This window comes from Mustela putorius, unplaced genomic scaffold (genome assembly GCF_011764305.1).
Source record: "Mustela putorius furo isolate JIRA1106 unplaced genomic scaffold, ASM1176430v1.1 tig00003846_pilon_pilon_pilon, whole genome shotgun sequence".
In the NCBI taxonomy this organism is placed as follows: domain Eukaryota; kingdom Metazoa; phylum Chordata; class Mammalia; order Carnivora; family Mustelidae; genus Mustela; species Mustela putorius.
This window is the reverse complement of record NW_025421999.1, coordinates 11,813,841-11,828,909: the sequence shown is the minus strand read 5'-3', so window position 1 is coordinate 11,828,909 and position 15,069 is coordinate 11,813,841. Positions and strand designations below refer to the sequence as shown.

Here is a 15,069-nt window from a genome sequence, read left to right as displayed (position 1 = left end):
TCATTACCAACCACTTACTCCAGAACAGCAGCATTCTCTTTAAACTGACTACAGGTAATTACTGCAACGTCCTGTCCAGGCTTCACTCAAGTCTTCTCCTGCTTTGACCTGCATAAGTATGTATTCGCAAGCCTCCAGTGGAAGTGTTTGGATTAAAAATTTTATAGTATATAAGGAAGAGGTGACTTAAGTACAATTCTTTGTATTATCATGCTCACATATAAACTTCAATAATTCTATTTTGAGTGTTTCTTTTTTTTTAAGGGGAGGAGGGGCAGAGGGTGAGAGAGAATCTTAAGCTCCACAACCAGCACAGAGCCCAATATGGGGCTCGATCTTACAATCCGGGGATCATGACCGGAACTGAAACCAAGACTGGGATGCTTAACTGACTGAGCTACACAGGCACCCCTTGAGTGTTTCCTATTTAACAAGTGATGTACTATTCAATTTACTCTAAATTAATTATAGAATAAAATGCATAATTTGCAGATTAGTTTTTGAAAAGACATACAGGCATATGACATATATATCAAATATATAAATATTTTTATATATGTTTCAAATACATAAGTTCCAAGTTATATTTAATATGTTACAATATCAAAACAGATAATAATTGCTTTCATTAACTAATGTTCAGGTAGCTACCATTTTGGACAAACATAATCGACCTACGATAATTTTTGTGTTTACTTATAAAACAATAAGACAAGATAGAAAGGTTTTGGCTGCTGTTTGCAAGCATTTCTCTGCAATAAATATCTCTATTTTGTCCATTCTGACTGTGTTGTCCGCTTGCCAACGGGTGTATGAGGATACATATATTAAGGGTATGGCTGATACTTATTTCTAATAAATAAAAAGCTGAATTGAATGATGGTCACTACTACTTTTTCTAACATAGAATTTTATGCAATATTCCAAAAAGCGGATATGAAACTTACCAAATATATTCAGATATTTAAGATTTACAGAAAGTATGATACAATAAACACCCATGTAACTACTACCCAGTTTAGGAAAAAAAACTATGCTAAGTATATAAGAATTTTGTCCAGAGGACTGCAGCTTAGAATGACATTGATAATTCTTATGTTTCTTGTCTCACCAGTCAGCTAGCCACTACATAAAGTAATAAAATGTGATTAAATATCAAAACTAATGAAAGCTGCGATGGGCTTGCAGCATTTGAATGACATGCTTGTTTCTCTGACTGTCACTAAGGGCTTTCTATACTCTATGAGGTCTTCCAACAGTATCATATTCTTTAAAAATATTTCAGTAATCATTCTATTTACTAAGACTTTAAAAAGAAGACTTGGATTTGAACCTTTAGCACCCTAACAGTGAAAGACCCGGGGACATCTCTGACCTTATTAAGAGGCTGCAGGTAGATCCTGATCCAGGCGAAGACAAAGGGTTGGAAGTCAGATGTGGGTGGGGGGCAAGGGGATGGGCATCCTGAAAACAGAATTGAAGTAACGATGCTGTACAAGGAAGGTCACACAAACGGTCTCTGCCCGAGACACCGTCCCACTCAGCCCGCTGGCCTCCCATCACACAGCCCTCCAGGCTCTGGGGAACACTCCAGAGTCCGGGGAATTGAGCGAGACTCAGATGCCTGCACATGTGCCCAGGCAGAGCAGCTCCACAGTGTGTACTGGTTTCATCAATGAGGATGATGTATGCACAGCTCCCTGTGAGGCACTTTTATGGACAGCCCATCTCTTTGGCACCAGCCTGACACAGAGCCAAAATCTCGACCTGAAAGACCAAAAGGCCATAGAATTTAAAAACCGTGAGAAAAAACTGGTCTCAAAACTGGGAACCGTTTCTGCAGCAAACATTTGTTTTTAGCATAGGAAACGTTAATCCCGAAACTATGATTCTAGTTCCTCTCTCTTCAACCTGTTCATCAAAAAGCACTGAACAAGGAGCACCTGGGTGGCTCTGTGGGTTAAAGCCTCTGCCTTCGGCTCAGGACATGATCCTAAGGGTCCTGGGATCGAGTCCCGCACTGGGCTCTCTGCTCAGCAGGGAGCCTGCTCCTCCTCTCTCTCTCTCTCTCTCTGCCTGCCTCTCTGCCTACTGTGTTCTCTGTTTGTCAAATAAATAAATAAAATCTTAAAAAGAAAAAAAAAAAGCCTGGACTCTGGCGCAGATCCCCAAGGCACTTTCATATCCACCATGAAGGATTTCACAGAATTCATTCTGCATACTAACCTCATTCCTTCCTGTCTTTCCTACCTTCTATTCCCTATGCCTCATTTTACCCCCACCTGTTTTTAATTTACTCTGTCTTAATGCATTCTATATTGTGCCTTATTCTTAAAAGTCCTTCTGGAGCCAGGTAGGACACAAACAAATGATTGCCAGCTTTTCACAAAGATGAAAATAGCTTAGAGATAATCCAGTTCTATCCTCCATATTTACAGATAAGAAATCTGACGCGCTGAGGTCCCAGTGACTACTGGTTTTAAGACGGAGTGAAAGTCAGGAATCCCAAATGTAGCTGACTGATCTTTCCTCAATACCTGACTACCTTCTATGACCTGTTCTGTTGTCTCTCCTTTTCTCAAGGCAGCTCTGCTCAAAGGGGTGTTGCCAGACATTTCTCCCCATCTGGCAGAATAAAACATTTAGGAAATTCTGCACTCTATATCTTGCTGTGGAGAGTCACAAGAGAATTTGGAAAAACCTGCAATACGTACATCAATTTAATTTAATTTAATCCACATCTCTCAAACATAGCTGATCATTAATGAAACCCCCTTTCTTTTCTCTTTCCAGAGTGGTGGAAGGGAGCTGCACCCATTAACACCACTCTCTGGGAAGTACTGGGGTCAGGCAAGACCTCCTAAAGGCAGCTAAATCCTCACAGCAGGTCAGAGAGGAGAATGGTCAAACATCCATCTTATTGAAATATCAGCTTGAACAGTGGCTGCTCTTAATAATGGCAAGTCCAGCACCGCTGGCCTCGGGGCTGGAGCACATCAAAAGGTTTAGGACTCACTTGGTGAACGAGGTGTTGAGGAAGAGGGAGAGCATGGCCCTTGGCCTTTCTCCCAGCGCAGCTCGGGAGGTCGTCCGCAGGCCTGCTGTGGGGTACAGCTCCCCCTGACAGCCAGGGGCTGCAGTGCCTGGTACCCTGGCTTGACCATACAGCACAAACCTGTACCCACTCAGAAATTAAAAATTCTTCTTCCCTGTTGTAAAGGCCAAGAGGCAAGAGGTGTACAGTTCAAAACCCAGCAATGTAACACACTGTGTGCGCTTCTGCAGGGATGGCAGACCCCAAAGGGACAGGACCATGGAGCAAACTCTGCTGTTGGTATAGGAGGTACCTGTGGGGAGTGCAAAGCCCTCATGCCTGGACTCTGGCGCAGACCCCCGCCCCCGGCAGGCACATGCCATCCGCCCTCATTACCTGTGGATCCCCGGGCAAGTCACTCACCCTCTCTGAGCTGCAGTTTCTTCTTCAGTAAAATGTGAATAATAATAATGAAAGCAGAGGATTAAATGAGTTAGTATTTGCAAAGTGCTTAGACGCCTGCTTGCCCCACAGTAAGTGTAGTTTAAGTGTTTGCTGAAGAAAATAGTGTCGTTAAGTGTGTACTCCCATGTGCCCCCACTGATATATGCTTCCTTTCCCAACAGACAAGGATGAGCTGTCACAGGTGAAACAAGCCCTTTGCAACTCCTCATTTTAAGACCAAGATACTCCTTGTCCCCTAGTGACCAGGATGTGAAGGAAGCCAGACCAGGCTATATGATCCTGCCTCTAGAGGCCACACACACGGGCTTCGAAAGCCTGCGAGCTCCCACAGCTTTGCGGCAGGCTGAGGGCCAGGCTCTGCGGGACCAGGTCACTGGTACAAGCTAATGATCGGGGCTCCAAAACGGTGGTTACCGGGGGTTCCCGCAGCAGAATGACAGGAAGACAGGACAGTAGATGTGGCCGCCGGGTCACAGATAGACCAGCAGTAATCCAGCAAACTGTCTTCTGAGGCTCCTTGGTCCCCTGCCTTCCCACCGCAGCGCCTCCAAGGGACACCTGCAGGAGCAGTCGAAACCAGCCTTATCTCCCTTACTAGCCCTTAATGTGGTTGTTAAAAATGATAAAATAAAAACTACTTTTAAAATAGACAAAAATAAATGTGCCAATATATTGAAGCAATAAAGGGAAACAGTTTTGTAACATCTTGGTTAATTGTACTTGGTTCCTTTGGTATTTCCTTGAAAATACCATCATGTATATTTACATATTTTTAAGAGTTCTACAAACACATTTTTAAAAAGATTGCCGAACACATTTCAAAAGACTAAGAAATTTAAAAACCAAGCAGATAATGTACCTGAACGATGTCATAAGTAGCAGAGGAAAAGACTGGCTTTAGGCATCTAAGACAGATCCTTCCATAGGTTACATAAAAATCCAAGCAGGGTTTGCAATCATTTAATGACTGACTGCGCACCAACATCATCACAACTGTAATTTTAGAAATGTTGTAATTTATAGGATATTGTTCTTATAAAATTATACACAGAGTTCTGATAAATACAAGCTAAGCCTGAGGAATATGAGAAATCTCTCTTGGAGCACAAGGACGAGGGGCCCTTGAACTTGGCTGGGAATGGCCCCAGCACACCTGCTCTTGGAGCTCCCCTGGTCTAGCTCATGTGCTCTGTGAACACAGCAGACCGCAGCCTGACAAGATCTCTTTTCGCTCTCAGTTTCCAAGGCAGGGTTTGCACACTGCTTTCCACCTTCACTTTGACGGTCGTTGACTTTAAGGTTGTGGACGTCTGGGGCATGGCTTGCTCTCGCACCGTCTCTGGCAGTGGACTTCTTACCTCCAAACACATCACTTAATGCGCCTTTTCTCTCTCACCTTAGGCAGCTCACACTGGCTTCCGTGCATCACCAGAGCGGGTGCCGAGGTTGTTTTTCACTTCCACTGACGTGAATGCTAAGGCACAGGGAACCATCTCCAAGCAGGTCTGGTGTGTTTATAAACTTCATGATTGTAATTCTTGTTACCACGGTATTTAAATAGGCACACTGCTGTCTTAAAGCCTTTTTTATGTAATACACGCATAATGAAAGGTGAAGAAGAAAACTGTCACTTGCAGGAAAACTATTTCCTTAAATTATGACTTGCACCTACAGTCATGAGAAGCTATTAAAATATATTTTTTTAAAAAATCTCTAAGCTAATCTATTGCTTTGGATTTTGATATTCTCCAGTGCTGCTTCCCCCATTCTGTATGCACAGCACAGATTCCTGCCAAGCCTATTACAGTGAACAAACAATGTCTTCTCTGTCAGAACAGACAATGAATAGTATCACAGAATTCTCCTCTAATGTACAGCTTCCATTCCCCCCACCCAGCCCCTTCCGAAAAGAACCACCAGGACGAGGACTGACGACGAGGAACCCATTACTCGCCCCTTGCCAATCTGAAAGCACATTCTGGCGAGCTAAGGACTGAGTAATGTCGGCCATATATTAACTGCTAAACAGAGAAAGCTGACAAGTTTATTTTCTTTTAAATTGGATCGTATATTTTTGCATTTCTGTGGGTGGTGAACATGGGTATCTTTATCAGGAAGGAAGGAGAGTTTTATCAGATTGAATTTCAGGGCTTAGCAAAAACAGCTTTTGGCTACAGACTGAGCAGCAACAGGGGAACTTCACAGAAATGACACAGCAATTTGTGTTAAAATAGTGGCAGCCAATTCATGAATGCTAAAGCCTACAACGAATTCAGCTGCTTCTGTTAAGCCTTTACTCCCGCTAAGCTCATGATTCATAAAGAAAGCGCCCGGAGTTACTCCTCTGAAACATAGAGTATGTGCTGACAGACTCCTCTTTGACGTCTCTCTCTCATATTCCCATTCTCTCTTCCACATGGATGCCTTCTCCTCCCCGAAGAAGAGGCATTAAGGATGGGAAGTCCCTGTCACAGACCACCCACAGCCTTACTTAGTAGGTAATTTTCATGAAAGGAGCGCATGGATTTCTTTAAAATCTTCCACATCTGTAAGTCTTAGTTGGTGTAAAATATTATGACTCTGTTTTCTTTCCCTTTCTGACATGAATATAGTACATATTGGATTGTAACTTCTAGGAAGGACCGTACCACGCGTTTCCCATAGAAGACAAAAATGCTATTTTTATCATCAAACCACACTGGCTGCTGTTTTCATGAACGCCTGAGAGAGAGATTAACATGAAGAAAAAAGCACCGCCTTCCCTTGCCTCCCCTCCTCCCACACACGTGTAGTGTGACTCCGCGAGCCCCGGATTCTGAGGGCGCTCTGCTCTCCGTTCTCTGGGATATCCCTCGGCTCCACTCACTTCTCCCCTCCCTCCCTCATGGCACTCGAGGCTTGTCAGATGCAACAATCAAGCCTGTGTGCGGCACCACTGCGCCCTGAAAATTCTAATGAGGGGCCCCCTTATTGAACAATGGTAGTATTTACCTTGGAGAAATGTTTGTCCCAATAAGGAACCAAAGTTCTGGTGGTGGACTCCCTTTGAAATGTGGTGGCGAGAGTCCTCTTTTCCTGCTTGGCCTGTAACCAAAAAGAAAAGAAAACTAGGGTAAAAAAAAAAAAAGCAGATGGATACAGACTGTCAAAGATACTTGTCCAGTTCGTTGTAAAAACATGAGTAAATTTGGGCCAAACATTGAGCTTTTCTTCCTTCCCAAGCAAAGCAAGCTGCAAATTCGAGGAAAACTACAAATAGTAGTAAATAAATAAAAATATGATCTCCAACGTAACAGTTCATGTCTGATCAAACACTCATCAATTTACTTGCTCTTTCCATATTTTTCGTAATATTACGATAAATAAATCTGTCTTATTGCAGTTAATAATAAAATTCAAGTATCTGTTACCTAAATTTGGGATAAAACGAGGGATGTATTTAAGATTGATGCTTTTAAATAAAGTAAGCTATGATTTAATTATGAGAATGTCTTACTCAAAAAGGAACACCTTCAGGGTGCCTGGGTGGCTCAGTGGATTAAGCACCTGATACATGATTTCAGCTCAGGTCATGGTCTCAGGGGGAGATCTGAGATTGAGCTAACATCAGGCTCCACACTGGGTATACAGACGGCTCGAGATTCTTCCTCTCCCTCTCCCTCTGCATCATACACCCCCATCCTAACCCCCATGGGCACGTGTGCTCTCAAATAAATCTTTAAAAAAAAAAAAAAAAAGAAGCATCTTCAGTACAGCATGAACCGTGTGACCTACATGACATACAGATCTCCTGATCCCACATTGTTCCTTTACCCACTTCACTGTGGGAACGAAGATGACGTGCAGAAATGGAGGGGATGACTGGGGTGTCTCCCCTTCTCTTCCCTCCTGATTCATCTGCGTGCGCGCCGGGTCTCATTCCATCCATGGTTTTGGTCTAGTTTTGGTGCCCAGCCTTTCCTCCATCCCCCTTCCCTCTCCACGTCTCTCCCCATCTCCTCACAAATCTCTCCCGAACTGAACCTCGGTTTCATGTAAGGCACCATAGTTCGTACAGCATGGGAGGTAGGACTAGGGGAGGGCGATGGGAAGAAGGAATGAATGAGCTTACACCCTGAGGGGAACATCCTAGCTGCTAACTAAGATTCAGAACCTCTCAATTATTTTAACGGACTGAGCTACGATTCCAGATTTGAAGATGAAGAACTGAGCGCAACACGAGCCTTCTAGACCTACATCTAGTGAGGTTCTATTAGGGTCACATAGGATCATCACAGACCGTATGTAGCTTTCTTCCACAGCACAGTCAGCAGATTATTTACACTGTCTCAAGGTACATCTATTGTTTCCCTGACAGTTACCAAGGGAGAAACGGCGGGCTTTTGTTTGCCACTGCATTCAGCTATTATTATTTTCTTTTCTTGAATAAGTCTAAAAAGACCAGAATAAGACACACAATCATGGGCTGTCTCCTTCTGACCTGACTCCAGGTCTTTCCGCTGTCAATCATGCAAACTAAAAGGGCAGGGCGCCTTCACTGGGTGAGGGCTTGACAGACAAGGGCCCTTCCCAAACCACCTTTAGCTCTTTCATTAGATTTTCAACAAACCTCCTCCTGAAACCCTGCCCTGCAGATATATTTAGATGTGGATTCCAGCTGTAACCATCTCCACTTCCCCATGCCATCATGGCTGGTCCCAGAGAATGCTCCTGAATTTGTTAGAAATAGAAGCAAGATTGGATTATCTAAATCAAACTGCTGCAGGAAAAAAACAAAAAAAAGATATGAAAAGAATAATTTTCTTAAAATGCCAAATCTTATTAATATGTATTAGAAATAATGTTTGCCTTAGCTCTATTACTAGGTGGGAGTAAAGAGTCTAATTTGAAAATTGAATATATAACTTGACAGTTATTTTAATAACATAAAAGTCGTACATAATTTTGCATTTCTGGAATATGCATTTCATGACAAAAATATATCAAAGAAACAAGGTAATCAGGACACTGTGGTACTAGACTAGGACAGACATATAGATAAATGGACTAGAAGCACTATCTAGAAATAAACCTGTATATCAATGGCTAATTAATTTTCAACAAGGGTGTCAAAACTGTTCAGTGGGGAAAAATAGCCTTTCGAACAACAAAATCTAGGACAACTGACAGCCACATGCAAAAGAATGAAGTTGCATCCTCAACTCAGACCATATAAAAACTGACTCAGAATGAATCAAAACCTCCATTTAAAAGCTAAAACAACAATTCCCTTAGAAGAAACGACAGGGATAAACCTTCATGAGCTCAAATTTGGCCATGGGGTTATATATATGACACCAAAAGTATAAGCAACAAAAGAAAAAATAAATCAATTGGACTTAATCAAAATTAAACACATTCGTGCTTTAAAGGACACTATTAAAAGACAACCCAAAGAATGGGGAAAAAATCCAAGCAAATCATAACTGATAGAGGACTTTTATGTACAATATAGGAAGTACTTTCATAACTCAATAATAAAAAGACAACCCAATCAAAAGCAGGCAAAAGATCTGAACAGGCATTTCTCAAAATAAATACACAATGGCCAATGAACACGAAAAGATGCTCATCATTATTATTAATCAAGGAAAAGCAAACCAAACCCACAATGAGATGAAATATCACTTCATCCCCCATAGAATGGCCATAATCAGAAGTGTACATGGTAACAAGTGTTGGTGAGGACGTGGAAGAAAATCAGAACCCCCCATATCTCCTGAGGGGAATGTAAAATGGGAGTCACTTTGAAAACAGCCCATTCTTCTTCCAAAAGTTAAATAGAGGAGTTACCATTGGTCCCAGGTAGGTACTGGGATATGTCTATATGGGTATATATTCCACTCCTCGGTATGTACCAAGGGAAATGAAAACATACGTTCACACAGAAACTTGTGTATGGATGCTCAATGTGGCATGATTCATATTGGCCCCAAAGTGGATACAGTATATATATCCATCAACTGGTGAATAAACATACAATATGGGGGTATATCCATATCAAAGAATAGTCTGTGGCCAATTAGATGGAATGAAGCACTGACTCACATTACAATGGGGATGAACCTTGAAAACATGCGGAGTGAAAAAAAGCTAGTCACACAAAAGGCCAAATACTCTCTGAGTCCATTGATGTGAAATGTCCAAAAGAGGCAGGCAGATAGAAAGTGGATTAGTGGTTGCCTCGGGGGGGGGGGGGGGGCAGGAGGATGAGAGCTAAGGGTGGGGGCAGAGCTGCTATTTGAAGTATGGACTGTGGGACGGCTGCACAACTCTGTCCATTAAACTGTCCAATTTAAATTGGTGAACTGTATGGCAGCATGTGAATTCTATCTCAATAAAGCTGCTACCAAAAAGAAACTCCAAGAAATGTGCACATTGTAATGTCTGTCATTTTCCAGAGCAATCTGAAAGAAATATGGCAAACCCCAGGGTGAGTCTGGCTGGAATCACAGCAGTCATTGCCGTGAAGCATGATCACTGGGCTCCATCCGCTGCCAGCCGTCGTGTTTGAACTGAAGACAGCCGGAGAGTCATTCTGCATGGACCACGTGTCTTTTCAGATCTCCTTTCACACCCGTGACTATGTCTGAGGGTAGACAGCAGTTAGTCACTGCAAACGATGACTGACCCAATCAAATAGAAATCCTATGCTGTCCATGTTGCTTTCTTCTTCCACTGAATGGAACTGCAGGACTTGGGAAGCGTGGTGTCTACTCCAATATGCCCCCCTCCCCGCACATACTATGTTAGTGGAACGGCAAATTCAGCACCGTGTCTTCCGTACCTAGTTCACTGACAGAGTTTTCATTAGGACTGTTAGCAGGTTCTTAACATAGATGATGACATTCAGAGAAAGGCTCAAACAAGTGAACTCTGATAATTCATGATGCGTTTGGCCTGCTCACATGAAGCCTTGTTCTAGCTACAGCCACTCAGAGAAACTGACGCACAGTTCAATTTCTGGGCCACTGGGGCCCTGAGGGTTGGGTTATGCACCTGACAGATGGCCTGACCCAACCCCCAGCTGGCATTGCTGAGAAGAGGTGTAGGAAGAGGAGTTTTTTTTTTCTGGGTTGGTTTTGTTTGTTTGTTTGTTTGTTTTATTTTATTTTATTTTATTTTATTTTATTTTTTAAAGTTATACCTTTAGAGCCCCTCCTAGGGAAGCAGCAAGGAGGTTGACAGCAAAGCTGCCTGCTATCTGGGTAGATAAACACAGAGACTAGGTAGCCCTGACTTGAGTAACCCAACTCCAAATTCATGTTTGACTTTTAAAAACTCTACTTGGAGACAGGTTATCCACTCACTGTGAGACTAGAATCACGCTCACTTAAAGATTCTCAAATTTAAAAGAAATTTAAAGATGATCTACAAATCAAACCCAGTTGATACTTGAACCCTTTCTACAATGTCTGTGACCTCCAGGTCACAAGTATAATAATGAAAGGACTTGGTTAAATGTAACCGTTAAAAGTACTGAGCACAGAATGAATCACAGTGTCTAATATATAATAATCATTGAATGTCTACTCAGTGATTGAGTGAGTTAACTTTTAAAAAATCAGAGTAGATTTGAGCATATTGATATAATAAAGCTGCTCTCCCTGACAGTCCCTGAAGACAAGGAAAGGAGCTGGATCACAGGTCCCTCGTGATTGGCAAGTGACCGCAACAACATACCACACATGCAAATGCCACCCAAGTAAATACTATCTTTTATCCATGATGCAATGGAAACAAACCAACAAAACTTAGATCTGCTCATCAAGCCAATGCCAGAATCCCTTCCATAATGAAGGGCTCCCAAGAAGAAATTTGTTTCTGTCTTTGGCAAATGCTGTTCGATATGAGTTGGGGTAAGGAAGGCTCTTTTTAACCTAGTGATTTAGTGGCCTCAACCTTGTTAGAGTCTTGGTTCTAACTTCTAGGGCCATATGGAACAAGTCCAATAATTTTCCTACATGGCAATCTTTCAAATACTCAAAGACACCTATTTAAAGACGTTCCTCTTCTCCTGCCCTTGAGCTTTCCTTTCTTCATTTTAAAGCATATAGTTCTGGGTACCAGCTACCTTAACTTAAAAAAGCACCGGGGCTGGAAGAAGTGAGCTAGGCTCTGGCCAGGCCTGCTCACAACAGCAAAGTAGGCTGACAGCCTGGTCCAGCTACAAAGCCCAACTTAACGGAGCGGCTCAGTAACCAAGCACAATGTTCAGGGGATAGTGATCTGATTTAGGAAACAGTCCTTATGTGGGTTTTGATGGTGGTGCTAGGGGAATTGTTGCGGACCAGATATCACAGGGAGGCAAAGCTATCAACAGGGAGCCATGATAGGCTGGTTAACTCAGGAGAGGGATCCGTGATCATTCTGTGGTCCAATCACAGCTGCAGAATCTGGCTACTGGGCAATGATTCAGGGTAAGAGCCACAATTTCTTGAGATTTCCTGACAAGATCAAGACAGACCATGGTACCCAAAATACACACTCTGTCCCAGACATTTAGAAGGAAGAAAAAGAGCTGAAACTTGCAAGGTCAAGGCATGAGTATCATGGGAATCTGGAAGTCATTCCTGGGATATGAGATCCAACACCTGGTGGCAATAAAGGCCACTTGGGACTCAGCACTGGTCATCCCAGTGGTCAGCACTAGGGCAATACCATTCCCAGCATGGGAGATTACGATTCAGCCCACAACTCAGCCAGCACTGAGCAAGACTGTACTGTGTTCCACTGCCCTGCGGACTAGGTTTAAACATCTTCAGCGATGTTTCCTGCTTCAGTGAGAACAAGCTTAGCCCCGGGGAGGGCAAGATGATGCATGTGAGAGGAACAAGTGAGAAAGAAACAGGGGAGGCAGGAGGAGACATGCTGGGGGCCAAACACTTCTGCTTTTTTGGTTTTCTTCCAAAAGACCAAGCTCAAAGGCAAGTCTCCGGATGATGTAGCACTTGGTTGGTGAGGAAGAGAACAGGACGCTTACTGTGTCAGTGCAGATTCTACTATAGATATTCAGAAAACCTGTGATCACAGAAGCTTTTTTCAGAAGCTACACTAATCAGACTCTGGCCATATATGAATCTTGTACTGGACTAAAGAAAAATCTAACTTTCTTTCATATATGATGCTGCTAAGACAAATCTTTCCTCCTGTCTTTTTACAATTTAATTGGTGATGGTGACGGTGAGGTGCTTACGTCATCCCCATGCCATTTCCGCCTCTTAGATCTGGGTCAGTGAGTTAAATGTCAAGTTATTCTTGAATTTTGTTTATCTCCTTTGTTATTATAGAGCCATCTCTCTCAGCTTTGGGCCATGCATTTGCACAGTTATATCCAACTGAGGCCTAATGTCGAATGGACAGGATTGGGTTCAAATACCAGAAACCTTTCTCTAGGAAACAAGCAATTTATTCATCAGTTCCCTCTGGATATACACACCAAGCCAGTTATTAATCTAGCTAATTACATCTACCCCTTATTTGTCCAAATGATAAATGTTAGCGATTTGATATACTTTGGGTATTAAAAACCACAAACATATCTATAAACTAATGCCTGTGATTTCTTATTAATCCAGCTGAATTCTAGGATAGGTTTAGTAAATTGTCAATATAACAAAGATCAACCTCAAAGCACAGATACTTCCTCCCATGAAAATTTCAATATTCAGTCCTTCACCATAATCATGCAAGAAAATAATACTGAATATGCCCAATGGTATAGCAATTAAAACGGTAGCTAAAGCCAACGTATCTGGGCTGTGATATCCTAAACAATCCGGGAAAACTGTAATTTACAACAGATACTTCTCCCGCCCTCATCCCAGTATTCTCAACTTCCCGGGCTGCACTTCTCCCCTCGCTAAGCTCCCTTGTGTTTTCTGGCCATTTTTTCTTGCCAGCTTTCCCAGCTGTGCCTCCCATCTCTCCCACCCCCCCAGCTGCTTCAGCTCACACTTGCAGCCTTCCTGGGATTCTCGGTGTGAATGGCTCTAGTTCTCATGCTATCTGATGTCTCCTGCCCCATTTCTCACATGTTCTAACAGCTGAAATCCTTGAGGTATGTGAAGCAATAGTCCATTAAGAAAAGAGTATTTTCAGGGAGTTAATTTTCTTGGTGGAGTACAGAAAAATGGAAGAGGCAGGGAAAGAAAGTTCAGAGGTGCCAGAGAGAGGCCACTATGAAGATAAGATGAAAGCACAAAAAAGGAAAAAAAAATAAAAAATTTTTAGGCATCAAAAAGATGTAAGTATGACACTGGGAAAATGATTCTTTCTGAAAATCCTCATAAATGGTGTGGTTTAATAAAAATAATCCCCTTTCCAAGGAGACATATTTTTCTTGAATTTTGGGGACCTAATGATAAAAATCTTTTAAGGATGTATCCTCATACTATCTACAATATACAGGATCCAGGTAAGCATAGATACAGTTACAATACACTGAGTTATTAACAAATGACATTTTACTAGCAAAAACCTTCTTTTTGTAAGACCATTACCTGGAAAGAGGCTTAAAATGATACTATTTCTTATAAGCCTTATCTGTAAGATGCATCCCAAGCAAGGCTTGGACTTGAATTCCTTGCAGTTTCAGGATTAACAGAGAAAAAAATCAAATGACCAAAGCACACAACAGGGAAAAAAATCTTTTCTTCTTGGTAAAAGACAGAGTAGTTTACAATTCACAAATTCAATATATTTGAGGGAAAGTTGCATGTTTCTCCAACATCTAAACATAAAGCAAGGTAGCACAAACACTAACAATAAAAAGATTAGCTTTGGAACTTACATGTTGCTTTAGTGAACAGAAAATATATAACTTGACTCCTCTACTTACTAGTTAATGAATTGGTAGTAAAATAAATATTGAAAAACATCCTCCTTTAGGCAACGTAGATAAACATGGAATAACAAACAGGACAATTTAGGGGCACTTGGGTGGCTCAGTTGGTAAGCTTCTGACTCTTGGTATCTGCTCAGGTTCACAATCTCAGGGTCATGAGACGGAGCCCGTTTCAGGCTCCCTGCTTAGTGCGGAGTCTGCTTGAGATTCTCTCTCTCCCTCTTCCCCACCTACCTACACTTGCTCTAAGTAGATAAATAAATCTTTAAACAAACAAACCAACCGGGCTATTAAAGAGGTCGTTCATTCGTTCATTCATTCCCTTATTCACCTTTCAGTGTTATTTTCTTGCTAAAAACAAAAGGTAAACACTACTCCAGTCTCTTCCATCTATTTTATCTGGGAAGCTGTCTTTCGGAATGGAACTTAAGCTGCCACTCATACGCCTATAGCTTTGGCTTGTGTCTCTTGGTGGGTACCTAACTGGGCAGCCACTAGGCACACCTCCCTGTCTCTCAGAGCCCCAGATGAGCCTTTAGACATTTCCCAGTGAGCAGCTGTTTCTGTTTTCTCTAGCCTTGGGATCACCAAGGGATAGTGGGGCTGGAGGGTCCCTGATCACTGAGCTTTCCTGGGAGCTGTCTCAGTGGGTGTGGATGTATGGGGTAGGGGTAGGGGCATCTCT

The 15,069-nt window shown here is 42.3% G+C and overlaps 1 protein-coding gene across 7 annotated transcripts in view; it reads right to left on the bottom strand.

The window, feature by feature from the left end:
- Positions 1-15,069, bottom strand: part of PAG1 (phosphoprotein membrane anchor with glycosphingolipid microdomains 1) — a 135,389-nt gene that overhangs the window by 47,662 nt on the left and 72,658 nt on the right. For 6 of the 7 annotated variants that reach the window (XR_006601506.1, XM_045063167.1, XM_045063166.1 and 3 more), the window contains one exon: positions 6,491-6,583. The gene's annotated coding sequence lies outside the window, so the exon portion shown is untranslated. Of the gene's footprint in view, positions 1-1,375; positions 1,995-6,490; positions 6,584-15,069 lie in introns of those variants that run through there. The other variant, XM_045063169.1, reaches the window with a different exon arrangement.